Raw genomic sequence first — 20,916 nt, 5'->3', positions numbered from 1 at the left:
CTATCATGCTCAGTCCCCACCAGGATTTCAGCATTTCCTCTTTGTTATGTTCCCCTTGATCCTGCCCTACCAGGTCTCCCACACTCACCTCCCTACCAATTTGGATCGCTTGTTGTTTCCCTGTCCCTGGGTTTTGAGTCATCATTTTAATAAAATTTGATCCTAGAGAATGCGGAATTAGGCCAAATTTTTGCACTTCTCACCATTTTATTAGAATATTTTTCTTCAGCTTATTACCTCTTCATCCCACTTATTTTTCTTAAGTTATGGGAAATTAAGTGTTAGCAACAAACATGCAATACATTATTAATGCTTTTTTATATTAATACTTAAAAGTAATAGTAAAGGGGGGCACACAACTAATTCTAGATATTGTTATTGGATTGATGATGTATCCCAGTGAATGGGGTCAAGGAGAAGCATTCGACAAGATTGTGTTATTTTCCATTCTGTGGTTAACTGGCAGAATGCTAGTTAGGACTCGCCAGCTGCTCCACAGCAGAAAGATAGGGTGGGTTGGTTCTTTAAAGATTTATAGCTTTGGAAACTCTATGAGATAGTTCTTCGTTTTCCTATAGGATCACTATAAGTCAGAACCTATTGCACTGGGTTATGAATAAATACTATACCCAAGGCAAAAAGCCCAACATGGGGGTAAAGGTGGTGGGGGCCAAGACAGGTGGAAACAAACAGAGGAATGCTATAGCAAAAGAGGTAGGTCATACTTCCAGAGAGGAATGTAATTCCACTATTTTCACAAGGAAACCTTTGAGCAAGAAACTAATATTCTTAGCTACCTCTGTCAGGCCTGGTGCTGACTAGTGTTGGATATTCAGAGAAAGCATTTCTATCTGTTTGTCTCTAAAGAATGGGAATGGAACTCTGGTTAATCTGATAAAAGGAATAACATGACATCACCTGAAATACCAATTTACAGATAAATAACAATCTAACTCCTTGTTTACTGGCTATATTTACTATTCTGGTTATTTTTCAGTTACCCCGAGAAAAAAATACTGCCAGCACATGTTATAGGATCGAGAATGCTGAAGAGTAGAGCATCCTGTGTATGTATAAATCAAGATGATATATTGCTAAGACAGCTGCTAGAGGATGATTAAATGTAGATTATTGCCAACTGCCAAAGAGTTGCTCCTCTGCTATATAAATTTATCAAATGTGAATGGAATGCACTTATAGAAAGCACAGGATAGCCTTGTGAGAAGCCTCATGGCTGCTCAGAGCTGTTTTTAAAGGTAGAGTATATTCAACTGACAGCTCTGATGTACACAGAAGAGCCCTGGTGGCATAGTGGTTATGTGTTGGGCTGCTGACCTCAAGACCAACAGTTTTAAACCACCAGCTGCTCCGCAGGAGAAAGACGAGCATGGTGCTGCCTTATTGAGTCCTTATTTCATTAACGTATATCGCTTTGTTGCAGCCCTGGTGGCATAGTGGTTACCCATGAGGCTGCTACTGTCAAGGTCAGAGATTGAAACTACTCACCACTCCGTAGGAGAAAGACAGGCGTTTCACTCCAGTACAGAGTTCTAGTCTCGGGAACCCAAGCTCAGGTCTACCCTGTCCGACAGGGTCACTATAACTCAGAAACAACTCGATGGCCATGAATTGAGTCTGTGATTTTCCCAATAATGTTGGTTGATGACTGTTTTCTCAAATGCATTGGTCCCATATATATTCCATGGAAGAAACGTATGTGATGGCTTGATCCCACTGACCCCAATACAACAGATGTCTGGTGGGAGTTTAAGACGATAATCGTTGGAGTACTCACTGAGTCCGTTAGAAATGTTCCCAAGTCAACATCATCATGAAGAGATATTCACTGTAACCCCAAACAGAGGCACTAGAGGGGCATTCTTTCAGTAGACTCGTCACAGCTGGGAGCTATCGGGAGAGGATAAGAAAGCAATAGAATGCACTGCCTTGTTGTCTGCTGCAACTCCCAGAGACACTATTGGCCAGGGTAGAACTGGTGGGTTCAAGTTGTTGACCTTGCATGGTAACCACTATGCCACTGGGGCTCCAATAAAGCGATAAGTAAGTAAAATATTTGAGTAATTATACTAAGGAAGTATCCTATGCATCTAGAATATTAGGCGAGGGCTTGAATTGTGACCTAGGAAGAACCATTGGCTATTCAAATTACTAGTGAATCTCATAGCTTTAAAGGGCAATGGTTAGCAGTGCTCAAAGCTCAGGACCGTTATAGGAACACTGTACTCCTAAGTTAAGGCAAGCTGTTGCTAAACATTGTGATATTTATTGTACTGCAATGACTCAGGAATCATGGATACAAAACAAACAGTCTTCCATTTCATAGATTTGGATGGTACAGTGTTCCCTGTCAATGGGAGGTGGCGTTGTTATGTGCCTAGAGTTGGATGTAATAGCAACGTACTGTTTAACAGAACGAAACACGGCTTGGTCTGACTTCACCTTCACCATTGCTGTGTTGAGTCCATTGCTGCAGCCACTGGGTCAATACATCCCTTTGAGGCTCATCCTCATCTTGCTGATGCTCCCCTTTATCCAGCATGGCGTTCTTTTCCAGGGACTGGGCTCTCCTGACAACATGTCCCAAGTACGTGAGACAAAGTCTTGCCATCCATGCTTCTAAGGAGCATTCTGGTTGTACCTCTTTCAAGACTTATTTATTTTGGTGCCAATCGTAATTCAAACGCCTCGATTCTACATGCGTCCTCATTCCTGGTCCAGCTTTCACATGCATAGGAAGTGACTGAAAATACCGTTCTCTGGCCAGAGGCATCTTAGTCTGCAAAGTGACATCTTTACTCTTTTATAGATTTCCCCCATGCAATAGCATTATTTGATTACTTGACAGCTTTTCTCATGAGCATTGTGGAGTTAAGCAAAATGAAATCAGTTTATCATGTTTGTTTATTGACGCTGCGTTAAAAAGCTATCCTGAGGCTTCATCTTTGATCTTTATCAGTAGCTGCTTCAAGTCCTCCTCACTTGCAGCCAACAAGGTTGTATCATCTGCATATCCCAAGTTGTTAATGAGCCTTCCTTTAATCTTGATGCTGTCTTCTTCATATGCATATCGAATAAATATGGTGAAAGAATGCAATCCTGACATATGCCTTTCCTGGTATTAACTATGCAGTATCTCCTCTTCCACTTGAATGGCTGCTTCTCGGTCTATGTACAGGTTTCACACAAGCATACTTCATGTTCCCATTCTTCGTAACACCATCCAAATCCAATGGCAAGTAGACAGGTGCTATTAAATAATGACACCTGAATTTTTCCATAGTCAGAGATATGGAATTGAGGGGAAATCTCTGACTATAACTAACTGAACTCTGATATCCAGAATATGCCCCTTGCATTCCTGTTTATTTATGCCCATTGGTTTCTATTTATAGTGATCCTTCAGAACAGGATGGAACTGTTTTCCAAGACTGTAAATTGTTATGGAAGCAGACTGTGAAATCTTTCTCCTGTGGAGAGACTGATGGGTTCAGATTGCTGTTCTGTTGGTTAGCACCTACGGTAAGCACTTAACCATGGCAACACCAGGAATCCATCCGGAATATAAAAACCTAACTCACTGCCATCAACTCAATTCTGACTCATGGAGACCCGGTAGGACAGAGTAGAACTGCCTCTGTGCGTTTTGGAAACTGTAACTTTTTACAGGAGTAGAAAGCCTCATCTTTCTCCTGCAGAGTGGCTGGTGGTTTTGAACTGCTGATCTTGTGGTTAGCAGTTCAACGTGTAAACATTACACTACAAGGGCAAGCCATGGGGGAGGGGGTGATAGCTTCTAGAGTGCCCTGAACAATGGTGTCTTGTCACAATCCTAGTCAGTGAGATTATGCTAAATGGGGCTGTACTATTGGGCAGGAATGGAAAATGAGATTATAATGTTAACTGATTTCTTGGTGCATTAAACATTACTTTGATCTTCTATAGTTATGTGGTATACCCAAGAACTTGCTAATTTATAGAGTAATAGAGAATAAAAAATATTTTGGAATGTATGGAATATTATATATATTGGCTAAAATTAAATGCACTATCTAGAGATAGAAATGATTTTGGACTTTTTTTATTAGAGGTTAATACACAATTAAATGACTCCATCAACAAAAGATCAATGGCTCAAATAATTATAGGTGATAGATAAAAGAATATAAAAAGAAAAAAAGAATATAAAAAAATTCAGGGGGGGATTTAGCCATAATTAACTTGCTTTGTACAGTGCATTTCTACTCCCTTTTGGATGGTTCAAATCATGATGGTATCGGGGTGTTAATAGACTCATTATTCTGTGTAAAATACTGTGAAACAAACAAAGAAACTCTTTCTTTACAATACATGTCCGGGGGATATTGACTGAGGCCATCATGTACATAGGAAGGAAAATTATCCACAGACCATCCAGGCTTATTCTCCCATTTGCTGGAAGATGCCCTGGGAAGAAGGAAAGATGACCCAGTGAGACCCCTATAAGCTACAGGTCTGATAAAGACCAGTGGAAACCCCAAGACAGTGCTCCTGAGAAAACTTCAAATCAGAACCAGCCTCACCTCTTTGGCTCAACTTTCTGTCAAGATGAACTATAACTTCAGGGAGGGACACTGTCCTTGAGCAACTGATCCTTTGGGATAAAAAAGTCTATTTTGCCCAGGAATGAAGTTCAGAGATCAGGAAGGCCTGGGAAGGAAGGATGAAAGCAAATGGTAAGCAAAGGGAAGAAGTGGAAGGATTCTGCTACAGTGTGGAGATGGCAATCAACATCCTGCACCAAAATGCTATGAATTGTGGAAAAGAAAAGCATTTTGCTCTGTAAACTTTCACCCAAATCACAATCCTTTAAATTCAAGAGCAAATCGAATGAAGAATAATCAACAGAGCCTTAGAGACAGGTGCTTCAGCATGCATGTAACGGGAATACCAGAAGAAGAAAAGAAAGGGGAGTAGAAAATGTCTGTGAGAAAATGCTGACTGAGAACTTCTCAGATTATTGAACAGCACTGCTCTTCAGATCAAGAAGTTCAAGTTCCTCAAAGTAGGACAAATACAAAGAGATGCACACTCCTGAGTCACCTAGCAGACTGCTGGTAGAGACAAGTAGAAAGGCAGCAAGACAGATGACTCCGAAGGTACAAACGGGACCCAGTAAGATGAATGGTTGACTTTTCATCAGAAAAATGGAGGCAAGAGCCAGTGAGATAACATATTTCAAGTTGAAATATTTTTATGAATCCAAATTTTTTCAAAGCCCCAAATCTATCAACAAAGAATCTAATATCCAGCAAAAGTTTCTTTCAAATTGAAAGGTGGAATGAAGATACTGTCTGATAAATCATACTGAGAATCCATGGCTCATAGACCTAACGTGTAAGAAATACTAACTGACTTTCTTCAGGTGGAAAGCAATGGAAGCTTGAATCTACCAAAAAATAAAAGACTACCGAAAAAGTAACTATAAAATTATAAAAGAAAAGCAAAAAAAATTGTGTATAGATTTCAAAAGTCACCCCTTCAAAAAACCCCTTGTGAATATTCTAAAGATAGCTGTGTCAAACACAGAAATGGTATTCACCTACTGGGGAATTCTTATCCATGGACATTTTTAGGACCTGCCTTTGGTGTGTCCAGTATTGCTTATGTCAAGGAACATGGAGATTCTTCCAAGTATAAGGCGTGGCTACCTGGAAAATATAAAATTCTGTAGCCACAAGAGTGTAAAATGGAGACATTTCATGACAGGTAGGGTTTCCCTACTTGGAGTTCTTATGTAAAATATAAATCAAAGTAGGCCAAGGAGCAGCACAGAAGGATTTGAGGAACGACTGGGATTTTTAGATATCGTCATGCTTCCTTTTTAATATTGTAACACTTTTAATGGCATATAATTCACATACAATTAAATAGCTCAGTGACATCAAGAAGAATTGTATAACCATCCCCATGATCAATTTTATAACAGTGTCCCCATCCTCCCCTGCCATCCCACACGGAAACATTAATCCACTTATTGTCTCTAGAGAGTTTCCCATCCTGTTTCATCTACAGAAAAGAACTACAAACAAAACAAAAACGTTAACAACAATGATAAAGTAAACAGATAAAAATCTCAAAAGAAAAGAAAGCAGAAAATATTAAAAACTAGGACAAATTTAAAATGGGTTGGAAAGGAGATCAAATGATAAGGTGTTAAATTTTTTAAGCTAATTTAACACTTTTAATCCAGGGGGATCAACCAGATACTTAATACAGGTTTATTTCCTCTTTACTTTTTTTTTTAATTTAAGGGAAATAATTTCAGAGTGGATCAAAAGAGAGATCAAATGATATTACATTTTAACTTTACCATGTCTGCATGCTTCTCTTTTTCCATTACTTCTTGTTTCCTTGTAATTGATAATGTGCTTTTACTATAAGATCCATGATCCTGATGGATCTAATTTGTCAACCCAACCCTCACTGCCCAAGACTTACTATTACTCAAAACCAAATTCACTGCCATTTAGTAGATTGTAACTCATACGAACTCAACTCTCTGCCATTCAGTCAATTCCAACTGAGAGAGACCCTAAAGAGAGGGGAGAACTGTCTCTGTGGGTTTTCTACTCTAACTTTTTACTGAGTCTAAAGCCTCATCTTTATCCCCCACTGGTGGTTTTGAACAGAGGATCTTATGGTTAGCAGTTCAATTCAGAACCCATGTTATAATTCTCTACATTGGCTTCACAGGTTTTTCTAGACTCGGATCTATGGGTATAGATATGGATCTAGATGCATCCTTTACTCTTTGATTCCATTTAAACTCATAAAGTGATTAATAATCAATGTACATTTTGGGGGGAGCTAATAATCCTTGGTTTAAGAAATTAAGCTGAAGTCATATGGCCTAATAAAAACCTATGGTAACTGATTGTGTGTTTATGTGATATTTCACTGCTTCTCTTTTCATGTTTAGCTTTGAAATAATATTTTTGTAAATACATCTTATTTCTAATTAGAATATGGAAATGTGTCACTATTTTCTAAATCTCTCCGTGCATTTAGCAAAATATATGTTCTCTTAAGAGAACTTTAAAGTAATTTATGAATTATTGATAAATGGAATTGAGTGGACAGATAGGATTCTTGGCTTTCATCCAAGTAGGCAAGATTGTAATTATAACATTGTTACCACAAGTCAAAGAAAAAGTCCTTCTGCAATTTATTTTCTAAGTTCTCAGTCTTAGAATAAAAGGTGAAACATCCTTTCTCTCTTGACATTTCTTTTATTATTAAAGGACAAGGGTTTCTGGATTTGTTTTTATTTTTGGTGAGGTAGGAACAACCTTAAAAACTTTTCGTTCAATTTGTTCATCAGGTTTCAGAAATTTTCTGAACTTGTCAGTAATCAGGAATATGGGAGAGAGGAGGAATTAAGGAATTAAAGAAATTAGGGATCCTATTCTGTATTACTGAAGTGACGAATTCCTGTCTGAGGTTTAATGAAGAGCCACTGAGAAGGCAACAATGGAGAAAATTGGTATTTAGAGAAACTCGTAATTTGTTCATTCCTAAAGTGTGTTCACATTGAAGTTCAATTAAGATCAAAATAGTTTTTATTGGCCATTCATTAAGCCTAACAGATGGTCAGTGATCTCTGTAGAGGGTGTTACAGTTTACAAATGAGGATTTTAATGAGTATTTAGATACTTGAGTGCTGTACGAGCACCCCTCTAACAGCCCAGTCTACCTTACTCCATGCATTCTTGTGTTAAAAAAAGCCCTGGTGATCTTCTTATAGTGCGTGAAGATTTTGGATGTGGCCAGTTCAGATAGTCAGACCTCACATAAAGCCCTCAGAGAAAAGTCAGTCTTCCTGTTGGTATTGTTTCTCTTTTAACTAGGCCTGCGTTTAGAAACTTTTGGTGTTTTATCTATTTAGGCAAGCAATAGGGGAGCTGGAACAGAAGAGAAAAAAGATTGTATTAAGAGGGTTTTCTTTAGTCTCTTTCTGAAACTGTTAATAAAATCCTACCAGTGTAAAACCAACTTTTAGCAAAATAGCTGATTGTATGTAGCCTTTTCACTCAGGATAAAACAAAATTCCTTTTGAAAAGAGCCTGCAATTTTGTTGAAATAGCTCTATATCAAATATTGTGCACTTTACTTAAACAAGGAAATCATTGTGAATAGGCCATCTTCTCCCAGCAGTTTGACTGGACACAGACAAAAGAGGTTTCCATTTGAGTTTTCTTTATGTGGGTACAATATTAATATTGTATATATAATGTTCCAGAGAAATACATCTTAATATTCAGATCTCTTTTGCTAACATATCTCAGATCAGAATATTTTCCATTCATTAGAGAATAGTTATCTGTTACGATTAATTTGGGGAGATTAATCATGGTGTAGTCATCTGTGAGCGGCACACATGGTCAAGCGCCAACTAAGAGGCCCCAAACGTGCTGATTCCGATCAACCTAGAGGTCCCTGAAAGATAGGCGCGGGCGTGCGCTTTCTAAGATCCCAGCCTTGAGGACCCCACGACACAGGCTTCCCTTACTCCCCCGCGGCCCACACGTCAGGCTGTTGGGGGCAACATTGAAATTTTAATGTAATAACTCGTTTTTATCTGGGATCTCACAAAACTCCAATTTTATTCCTAACGTTTCTTACATACAATGAAAGGCACCCATTTTGTTTATTCCAACGACAATAGCACTTAAGTAATTTCCACACACATTGTTTGTGAAAAACAATTGTCCTCATGTTTTACGTTCTCTGTAATTTTCCATAGAAACCTTCCCCAATGGCAGACACCTACCTTCTCTTTTCATTTTTTCTGTTGAAAAACTGCCCTAACAGCCTGCTGGACCTACCAAGTAATGCAGGCTGGAAGAGGCACAACATTGGCTGAGCTAGAATTCTCTGGAGCAGGCACAGGGGACAGCGGACAGAATCAACATATTACTAATTAGTATTTGTACGTGTTTTAATATTAGATGGTCAGATTTTTCTTTTCCCAATTGGATTGCCCCATGTATTAGTGAAAACTTAATGAAGGAGCCCTGGTGGCTTAGTGGCTACATGTTGGGCTGCTAACCTCAAGGTCAATAGTTCAAAACCACCAGCCACTCTGTGGCAGAAAGACGAAGCTTTCTACTCTGCCTTCATGACAAAGCGATTACATAAACAAATGTGGTGAAGAAAGCTGATGGTTCCCGGATAGCAAAAGATACAGCATATGAGGTCTTCTAGGCTTGAAGATAAACAAGCAGCCATCTAGCTCAGAAGCAACAAAGCCCACATGGAAGAAGCACACCAGCCTCTGTGATCATAAGGTGTCTATAGGATCAGGTATCAGGCATCAAAGAACAAAATATCATGTCAATTGTGAATAAGAGGGAGTGAAGTCTGGGGACTCAAAGCCCATCTATAGGCAACTGGACATCTCCTTACAGAAGGGTCGCGGGGAGGAGATGAGCCAGTTAGGGTGCAGTGTAGCGACGATGAAACATGCAACTTTCTTTTAGTTCTTAAATGCTTCCTCCCACCAATATCATGGTCCCAATTCTACCTTACAAATCCGGTTATATCAGAGGATGTACACTGGGTACAGATCAGAGATGGAAACACAGGGAATCCAGGACAGATAATCCCCCCAAGACCAATAATGAGAGTAGAGGTACCAGGAGGGTAAGGAGAAGGTGGAGTAGAAAGGGGGAACCGATCACAAGGATCTACATATACCCCCTCCTTGGGGGATGGACAACAGAAAAGTGGGTGAAGGGAGACATCAGACAGTGTAAGATATGACAAAATAATAATTTTTAAATTATCAAGGACTTGTGAGGGAGGGAGGGTGGGGGAAGGAGAGGGAAAATGAGGAGCTGATATAAAGAGCTCAAGTAGAAAGAAAATGTTTTGAGAATGATGAGGGCAACAAATGTACAAATGTGTGTGACTCGATGGCTGTGAGTTTTAGGGAAGAAATGGCTGATTTCCTGTCATCTTGCAGATTGTGAGACGACACCAAGGACTGTATCACAGACGTCCTTGTCTCCACTCTCACCAGTTCAGCCGGTTTTCAAACAAACAAACAAACAAACAAAAAACAAACAAACAAACAAACAACCAGCAAACAAAACCAAGCTTGCTTTCATTCTGCTCTGCTGTGAAGCAGTGCTTCCTCTGTGGCACGCAGGCTCGCTGTGAGCCGAAGCCGACTGCACACGCACCAGCAGCAACCAAACAGACGCAAACTCACTGCCAGTGAGCAGATGCTCATGCAGCACTGCCTGGAACTGCCCGATGGGACTAGCAAGCCCGTTGTCCAGAGGAGCGCATCCTGGGGTCAGCAGCCCAATTCATAACCTCTACGCCCCCAACAGCCATGAGTAAATCCTGGCTACATTTGTAGCTCTCAGATTCATGCTATCCAGACTCATCTGTCTGTCTGCCTGTCTCTCTGTTTCTCTCTCTGCATGAAAAAAAATTGATACTTTAGTTATAATAACTTCAGCATTTGCTCCTTAAAGTGATTTTCTTTTTTAAAACACTTTTTTTGGTCATGAATTAAACTTGCTGCCACGGAGTGGATGCTGATTTATAGCTATCCCATAGAACCGAATAGAACTACCCTATGGGTTCCTGAGATTGTCAGTGTTTACGGACTGTCATGAATTAGGTGTGTGTGGGGTGGTTATCATACCATCATACCATACCATGCCATGCCATGCCATGCCATGCCATGCCATGCCAGGCCATACCATGTCATACCATACCATACCATACCATACCATACCATGCCATGCCATGCCATGCCATGCCATGCCATGCCACGCCACGCCACGCCATGCCACGTCATACCATACCACATCATACCATACCATACCATAGCATACCATATCATGTCATTCATAATTCATATCATATCATAATTTTGCATTCAATAACTTAAACAACTTACCACACCTCCCATGCTTGCCATATCCCCCCACCTCTTTACCCATCGCCTCTTGTAGGCTACTGTTTCCCTTCACTCAAGAGGCACCTGTGCCCCCTCTAATCTGCTACTACTACCCCTTCCGTCCTTTCCCCTTCCTCCTGTGGTAACCATAAGAGTTTGCCTCTTTTGCTATAAAATCCTTAGTCCCCTCCTGCTAACAGTAGTCTCATACAATATTTGTCCTTTTGTGTAGTTTTGACTAACTTCACTCAGCATAATGCCCTCCACATCCATGCACACTAATTTCTTAATTTTTCTTGAACATGCCAGGTATAAATAATTTCATCTTTAATTTTTTTTTTACTGGAATTCCATATCATCTCCTGCTTATTCTATTTACCCTAAGGGGAATATAGATATTGAAATCTTTCCTGACAACTCTTTTGGGCCCTTTTAAAAAAACTCTCAAAATATTCGCAGTGAGTTGTATAAATTATTTTTTAAGTTAATCCAATAGATAATTTATTTGTTATTGCTGCACATAATTAAAAAAAAATAAAAGTCAATATTTCAGTACCAAATCTTCATCACTAAAAATATTTTGTTATTGAAAACACAACACAGCAAAACAATGAACTATTTTTATATGTACAAATAGTGACACACTCATTACATACCTAGAATTGTGCAAATCAGTTTTACCTTTCTTTCCTGAGTTGTTCATTTCTCATTAACATAAACTCACTGCCTCCTTTCAAATTGCTGTTGTCAGTTTGAACCTACAGCTGATCCTGATCATGCATAATGCTCAAGTCATTGTTTACTAGTTAAACTTCAAGGGCCTTGGGGGTGTAGTGGTTACCCCTCAAGGTCACCAACTCAGAATCGTCAGAGAAAGGTTGGAGTTTCGATTCTACAGAGTTTTAGTCTCAGAAACTCAGAGGGGCAGTTGCACGCTGCCCTATAGAGTTGCTGGGGGTCAGCATAGACTCTCTGGCAGCAAGTTTTGTTTTTTTAAAAATACAGTTCAGTTTTAAGAAGACATCAGGGGATAATTTTGGGGTTAGCTTTTAAGATTACCTTACAGCAATGATTCCCAGCCTCTTTTCGCTCCTTGGCTCCAGAAAGTTTGGAGTTCACGAGAATTTGAAATTCTGTTCTGCATTTCTCCCCTTTGGATCAGGATTCTTCTATAGAATCATTGATCAAAATGAAAATGATTTTATTTTTGTATAGTTTAATTGGAAATATTTCTGTAAAGCATTACAAGCATCTCGACTGAATTAAATAATGGAATAGATAAGTCTATTGATTATTTGGATCATTATTATGAATCATATTATGATAAAATACAGCAATTATAGAGATATTTGGGCTATTTGCTCAGTGTTCCATTTTCTTCAGTCTTTTCCTTGAGATTAGGTTTTTTGGTTTTCATCTTCTCTGTGTCCTTTTTGCCTCTCTCATGAAACTGTGTTCTCATGTATCTATCTCAACCTCTGTGCATGGAATGAGCCCTCCTTGGTACGACAGCAAGTACATTGCAAGGCAATCAAGACCGTAAACCATCTTAATTGATGACGGCTTGTGCCAGTTTATTAGCGCCTCCATCCCATTAGGAGAATGAATTCTCACATTTCCTAGACCATAGTGGCAACCTGATCACCTGGGCAGGCAGGTGCAGGAACATTTAGTTCGTTGACACTGACGGTAATTCTTTGGCAAAGCACAGAGCTGGTTGTTAGGACCCAGAGGGTTCTGCACTCTCCAGCTGGCTTTCATTATCTCTAAGTTCCTCCCTGCACTAGTGACTTAAATTTCAGTTATTGCAGAAATTTTCAGTTATTGCAAACACAGCCCTATCTTATCCCAAGGTAAAACTAGTTATATAATATTTTTTCTTTATTGACTAAGTTCTATTTCATTTGCCTAGGGTTTATCTCTTTGTACTACCAGTGATGGGATGAGGGTGCTCTCTCAGCCAGCGGTGGCACTATGTATTGCTCAGATATTTGTTTCAGTGGTCTCCTATTGTGTCTGGGCTTACTGCAAATTTAATGTTGTTTTATGATATTTTGTGTATTTCTTTCCTAAAGGCAAAAGGACTGTGAAATATTTTGAAACTATTTACGAAATAATCAGTATGTTCTAGGTGGTGTGTGAAAATGCTTTGTGGTTGTGCTTTATATTGTAGAAGACTCTCACATATTGTCAATTTAAGTTTAATATTCAAACTACAGTGCAGTTTTTGATGCAGTCATTCTGAATTTGAAGAATGAAGGCTCAAAAGAGAGGTTAAGGTTCTGTTAATTATTATAATATGGTCATAAATTTAGATCTTCTGACCTCTATTTGCACAATTCCTCTACTATTTTAGCCTCTGTGTATGCCATTGTCCTAGCACGCAGAGCCTACTTGGGCTGGACAAAATGGTAAACATGACAGGGACCTGATGAATGAGCAGGTCTCTAGTGGGGCAGACACTCCAAGGTGGTGGGTGTATTGTAGGCCCACAAGGTTGAGTATACTTGTGCGTGTCTGTCTGCCTGCTGCCCAAATGAGAACACACAAGGAAGGCACTGCCATTCGCACAGAAGAGCTAGCCTGACAGAACTTTGATAGTTGTAGTCTTTTGAAAATAGAGACGGTGTCAAAGAGAATGACAACCAAGCCATGTTGTCGGAGGGTGACGTTGAATCAGTTCCCATCATTGTGGCCTGGCCCTAGGTGAGACAGTAGAACTGCCCGTAGGGTTTTCTTGGCTGTCATCTTTATGAAAGCACATTTCCAGATCTTCCTCCCACTGAGTGACTGCCGTGGGTTTGAACTACCAACCCTTCCGTTAGTAGGCCAGCAGCTAGCCATTGTATCACCAGAAAAAGCTGAAGTTATGGGAATAAAGACTTGTGCAGTGTGCCTGAAAAAAGTACATGTAGGTGATTTGGGGGTTAGAGATTTATAGCCATCGTGGAGGACTCTGAATATCGTGGTGAGGAATGTCTTTAAAACCTGCGCCTTTGTGGGGAACCTGGTGTCATTGTGAGGGTGGAATCTAATAAAATGCTACCGTGGATTTCTGTTTCCCTTCGGTGGTTGAGAAAAAGGAGAGCGAGATATGTAAACGTTGAATGAGAGCGTGCTACTGATTGAATTGCTGTGATGACTGTGCTCCGGGTGGCGTTTGTTTATGTGTGCTTGCACGGCCGGCTTGAACATTTCTGGCATTCGGATGACCCAGTACACTTGTTCTCACTCCACATGTGCATCCTTTAAGATAGTTCTGGAGAAGCATTTGGTAGTGCTATAAAGACCACTCACTGTGATTGTAATGAAAGATAATGTATTTATGCAGAAAAGAGATTATTAAAATATTAATAATACAACTTAAACTTTATAGGAAGGATTGTATCTTCTCCAATAACCTGTTTTTGATATTCATGGTACCTACTCTATTATTTTAAACCAGAAGCTTTGGTAATGCTCTTTTCTTTTTCTAAGCGGAGATTGCATCAATCAATTAAATTACATTGATCACTTAAATTAAATTGTTGTGTCTTCCATAAGAGTTTCAGGATTAAGCAATCCCTCAAAAGAAACAAAATAAAAATCATCCCATTCTTCAAATAATTCAAGTAAAAACTGCTAAGAGCAACAAAAATGGGAAGACTCAATTTGGAATTGTAAATATAGTCCATGTGAAGGTTAATTTTTTTTTTGCTGTTGTGAACTGAAACTGAAAAGATAACTTTTAAATTATTTCACTGCAGTTGGGTAGAAAAACTCTAGTCCAAAATCTTTTTTGTCTGTGCTTATTTTCAGGCATTAAATAATAAAATTAGAAATTTTAATATGTGGATGGGCCTTTATTAATGCAAAAATGCTGAAACATTTTTTTGTGTGTGGAGCACTTTCATAATCAGCATTCTGAATTAGAATAAACCCTTTGAACATAAAATAATTCATTTTATTCTGAGCGTGTTTACTTTCATTGGTACCTAATTTCGTCAGGTTTTATGGGTGATATAAAGAAGCTTTATTTTACCTATTAGTTTAACAAAGTGATGAAGGCAACTTTTGACTTCCTCCAGCTACACAAGTGAGGAGGAGGAGAATCACTGTTTCTAGCTCAAGGCTGATTCCTTTGAGGCAGATGCCAGACATGCCTCTGTCCTACGACCCTGTTTACCCTATTTTGACAACTGTCCTTCCCACAGCACTATGCATCTCTACTAGCCTTGACCATTCATTTTCACGGCCTCAAAGAACTCATAGACAAAACATGATTATAGATTTACTAGACAGGTTACAATTCAGGATCAGGAATATTAAGGATACAATTCCTCGGTTAGCAGTCATTTTCTCAGTCAGCCCACCCTTCTCTTGCTACAATTTCTCAGACACATGACCGGTGGGCCTCTGCCCTTATCAGGCAGATGTTGCAAAGCTCTTTTAGCACCACCAATAAGTGCCTCCAGAACACTCAGCTCTGAACCTGAGATGCCTTCCCACAGGCACTCAGCATTACTTGCTCTGTGACCTGGAAGCCAGTCATGATCTCTTGCTCTGGCACTTAGTTTTATTGTTGCTCCTTGCCTGCCATGATCCATGTTTAATGGATAAATGGAGAGAGAAATTGTGGGATCAAATTATGTATCTGTAATCAATGGAAGGTGCAGACAAGTTCTTTAAAACTTGTGCCTTTGTGGAGAACCTGGTGTCAAGTTCTCTCAGCAATACAGTTGTCTTAGTTTCCTATGGTGTTTAGGAAAAAAAAAAAAAAGAGACAGAGAGAAAAGAGGTCCAATTACCATAGAGGCTTCCAGGATATCTGCTGAGCCAGTTAAAGACAGAGAAGTGAGTTAAAATGCTATGGTGACTGTGGTTTGAGATGTCAAAGGGATAATCTTGATATATATTTCTCAAAGGACACTGTAGAATCACAGAGACTTATGTAGAAGTTTTAAGAAAATTGAAAGCTGCCAGGAAAATTGTGCCAAGGAATTTTTTCCCCATAACAACAAAGTACCATTCAACAAGGGTAGTAAGGGCAATAAGAATTTTATTGGGAAACTTTACTATATTCACCCTAAAGCCCTGATATTGTCCCTTCAAGCATTATTGTTCCCCAAATTCAAAGAACATTAAAAGGCACATGAACACGAGTCCCTTGAGGATGTCAGTCATTAATTGAAGAGCACAGAATCCTTTGGGGGAGGGCTCTACAGCCCCGTCACCTGCCATCTGCACAGTTTTGACTCGTAGCAACCATAGAAGGCAGAGTAGACTGCTCCTGGGGTTTCAGAGGTTGTGGTTATATCCGGAGTAGGAAACCCCATCTTTGTTCTGCAGAGTGACTGGTGGTTTTGAACTTCTGACTTTATACTATTGGCCCAAGGCATAACCCAATACTCCAACAGGGCTCGTTAGAGAGATGAAAACAGAATTGTTTAGATTTACATAGAGGATATATTGGGGGACAATAGCTTCATATTTTGATAGTTTTACCAAATAAAGGTTTCTTTTAATTTGTACCCTCATATGATAACAAATAGACATGTAGTTAGAATAAAATTCCTGTGAGAAATAGGTCTTTTGAAAAATTCAGCTTGCTTGCTGTTTAACGTTGCTAAATAGAGAGGCTTGACCTTTTTCATCCCCAGAGTTTGTAATGAAGTGGTCAAAATAGCTCTTGCTATTAAGATGTCTCCTGGCTCTGTCCCGAGTGAGGACGTAGAGTTCTGCCTGTCCTCCTTTCTGGTCTCCAAAGCCAAGGCGCCATGACAGCTCAGGATGGAGTATGGAAAGGTTCTGGATTGCTCTTCTCTCTCTCTCTCTCTCTCTTCAGAAAAGGACTGAAAAGCAATGTGAGATCTATCACAATTGATATTTAAAAAAGGAATATAAGGAGAAAGAATAAAAGGAACAGTAGAACGATCCTTTGAATGAGTCTGTCTCTTGAAGTGTTGAAATGTGCATCTTATTGCTTATTAAAAAGCCTCACAACAAGCCTAGCCCAGATAAGTGATCTTCTATGCTTTTGTTAAGGCCATCAAACCAAGCCATTTTGAAATGCTAATAGACAAGTTTTGACAAAGCAAGAGTTAGCAGTTTTGCCCCACTATAAAATGGCAAAAGAAAATTTTCTTGATTTTGCTAATGAAATTTGAAAATCAAGAAACTTTTGAATAGCTACCCAGAAGACGACTTCTTTGAATGTTTTATGATTCTTATTTCAAAGAAATGTAAAGGAACCTGAGAGATTTGGGGTTAGGCCAGAATTCAAAGACATTATTGCTTACCATTGAGAATTACACAGGAGATTTTTTCCCCCATCAATTGGATTCCAACTAACTTACTACTGTGCTATAAACAGGCTTTTACCTTATGGATGTGTATTATTAGCAAATCTTTATGGTTCTAAGCATATTGCATTTATATGTCTACTGGGGCCTCATCCAGCTTTTGGAAATTGTGCTTAATTAGCCATGAGTGTCTCCCTGCACATGCTGACTGGGGAGTGAGGAGGAGAAAAAGATCATGTCAGCCACGACTCTGGGCAGGAGATGGATTAGGCGTAACCATTTGTTTATGCTTCATTTTAAACAAAGGAAATACAACCAGGACTAATTTGACCATTTTCTTTCATGCATGCCAGTTCTTGCTGCATTAGGAGAACAACAAAACAACAAACTTTTACCAAGGAATGACAAAAACAAAATGGTCTCCAGGCTCAGCTGCTAGGACAATTCCTGTAAGCATTTTGGAAAATGCTGTACCTGCACATGATAGAAAATTTAGATGGTACAGTGGTTGTAAAGTGAAAACTGAAAACGTAGCCAGCCCATTCAGGTCTTAAACTTAAAGTAGACCAGTTTTCCAGCTGTCTTGGTCTCTGCATCTAGGACAATTACTGCATGCCTGGGTAGACTGATAGACTAGTGCATCTTTGCATTCTGATATTTCAATAGAAAGCATGCTGTAATGATTGTTCATGAAAGGATGAATACTATTGCACCACGCCGCACTTGACTTTCTTTCTTTTGTTCACCATGGAGAGCTTTCCTTAGGCCACATTTCGAGAAGTTGAACGTTGACTCACAGCTATGCTTAACGTTTTAGAGATGTTGTCAAACTGCTTTTGAACCGCTTCTGGCTGCCGCCCAGCCGCACTCCCAGGACTGCAGGGTGACTCCTTTCTCCCTCTTTTTCAGGGCTGGCTTTGCTTAGATTTGTTAGTTTCTAGTGTATACATGTTGGCACAGAAGTTTAAGCAAGTTACACTGGCTGGCGGTAATTTTTGCAGTCAGTTAATAGAAAAGAAGCAGTACCCTCTCTTTCCATGCTCATGACTGGAAGCCGAGTCCATCAGGGGTGGGGTAGGGGGGGGGAAGACTACAGGGAAGGGTTTCTTTCTTTCTTTTTTTGAAAAATCCTTTTATTGGGGGCTTATACAACTCTTATCACAATCCATACATACATCCATTGTGTAAAGCACATTTGTACATTCATTGCCCTCATCATTCTCAAAACATTTGCTCTCCACTTAAGCCCCTGGCATCAGCTCCTCATTTTCCCCCTACCCTCCCGCTCCCCCCTCCAGCATGAACCCTTGATAATTTATTATTATTATTATTATTATTTTGTCATGTCTTACACTGTCCTATGTCTCCCTTCACCCACTTTTCTGTTGTCCGTCCCCCAGGGAGGAGGTTAGAGGTATATCCTTGTAATTGGTTCTCCCTTTACACCCTACCCTTCCTCCACCCTCCCAGTATCACCACTCTCACCACTGGTCCTGAAGGGACCATCTGTTCTGGATTCCCTGTGTTTCCAGTTCCTCTCTGTACCAGTGTACATCCTCTGGTCTAGCCAAATTTATAAGGTAGAATTGGGATTATGATTGTGGGTGGGGAGGAAGCATTTAAGAAGTAGAGGAAAATTATATATTTTATTGTTGCTACACTTCACCCTGACTGGCTCATCTCCTCCCCGCAACCCTTCTGTAAGGGGATGTCCAGTTGCCCACAGATGTGTCTTGGGTTTCCACTCCACACTTCCTCTCATTTACAATGATGTATTTTTGTTCATTGATGCCTGATACCTGATTCCTTCAACACCTCGCGATCACATAGGCTGGTGTGCGTCTTCCATGTGGGCTTTGTTGCTTCTGAGCTAGATGGCTCCTTGTTTACCGTCAAGCCTATAAGACCCCAGACATTTTATCTTTTGATAGCTGGGCACCATCAGCTTTCTTCACCACATTTGCTTATGCCTCCACTTTGTCTTCAGTGATCATATCGGGGAGGTGAGCACACAATGATAGATTTTTTGTTCTTTGATGTCTGATAACTGATCCCTTCAGCACCTCGTGATCACGCAGGCTGGTGTGCTTCTTCCATGTGGGCTTTGTTGCTTCTGAGCTAGATGGCCGCTTATTTACCTTCAAGCCTTTAAGGCCCCATACGCTTTATCTTTTGATTGCTGGGCACCATCAACTTTCTTCACCACATTTGCTTATGCACCCGCTTGGTCTTCAGCGATTGTGTCAGGAAGGTGAGCATCATGGAATGCAAGTTTAATAGAACAAAGCACTCTTGCATTGAGGGAGCATTTGAGTGGAGGCCCAATGTCCATCTGCTACCTTAATACTAAACCTATACATATATGCACATAGTCTATTTCCACATCCTCATATGTAAATATATTTACATATGTACATGCCTTTATTTAGACCTCTATAAATGCCCTTTGCCTCCTAGTTCTTTCCTCTATTTCCTTTTACTTTCCTCTTGTCCCACTATTATGCTCAGCCTTCATTTGGGTTTCAGTAATTCCTCTCGGTTACATTGCCCTTGATCACGCCCTACCAGGCCTCCTACACAGGGAGGGTTTATTTCGCTGGGCATTTCAAATCCAAATGCTTGCAGACCTGAGTCAGCGTGACATCTGGACTCAGTGTGACAATTTATCTCCTGTGGAGCATTTAACTGAGATTTGTCTCGAGTTAGTCTCAGGATACCTTTTTCTTGATAAATGCTATAAATTGTAATTATTTTTATCCAATTGATTATTCATTTGGTTGTTTTACCTTCTGCTGTAAAGGAAATTACTGGTTCCTTCAGCTGTTAAGGCTTAATATATTTTCTAGTCTTTTCAATAAAATGCTTGGCAAAACCAAAGTAACTCTTTATATCAACAACTAAAGATCAAAACAAAATAAAACTTTATAAAATATTTTGTGTTCTATTTTTAATTACATTTTCCCCAAACTAAATGTAAAAATCCTACCATTCAAAGTTGGTAGGTTTCTATTTTTTCCCCATATTTGCGTTTATTTCTGATGGTCAATGATGTTCTAGATGGTTGTATAGTCATAATGCGATTCTTCATTCTAGATTGTTATTACTGTCATTGGTTTTGTGTTAATTAGATGCCTCTATACAATTACTGAATAAAGAGCAGCAATAGATCATTCTGACTTTGTTTTTCCAAGATTCTCACTAAATTCAGGCAACTAGGAGATGTAAAATGTTTTCTCCTTAAGGCAAAATGAGTTTCAGGGTCACTTTTATCTCTAAGCATGATGATGTTATGAGCAGTTCCATGTTGGCTTTTCTCTCCACTTGGAGAGGAGTGCTTTCATGTGAAGCATTTGCATTTCAATCCCTCACGGGGTAGGTCTGTGAGGGCCAGCCTTCGTTCACAGTTCATTTTAGTGGCATCTTTCATTGACTCCTGCTATCTAGACAGGCGTTTCCCCGTGGCTGGCTTCTCTCTCTGCTCTCATCTGGTCTTCGCTAGGCTTGGGTCACCTGAATTGGCCCTGCTCACTGTCTTCCGTTTCGCAGTGGCTCCCATAGCTCCCTCTGGCATTTGCCTTCACAGCAGGCATTCATTTTGTTCTTGGCGGAGTCCCCACGGGGAGTTGTGGCACAGTGCTCATATCTTCTGATGCTGCTGCT

The sequence above is a fragment of the Echinops telfairi genome, unplaced genomic scaffold, assembly GCF_000313985.2.
Source record: "Echinops telfairi isolate 266 unplaced genomic scaffold, ASM31398v2 ScPeMD7_23;HRSCAF=83, whole genome shotgun sequence".
NCBI lineage: Eukaryota > Metazoa > Chordata > Mammalia > Afrosoricida > Tenrecidae > Echinops > Echinops telfairi.
The sequence above is the reverse complement of the archived record's forward strand: the minus strand, read 5'-3'. Positions refer to the sequence as shown.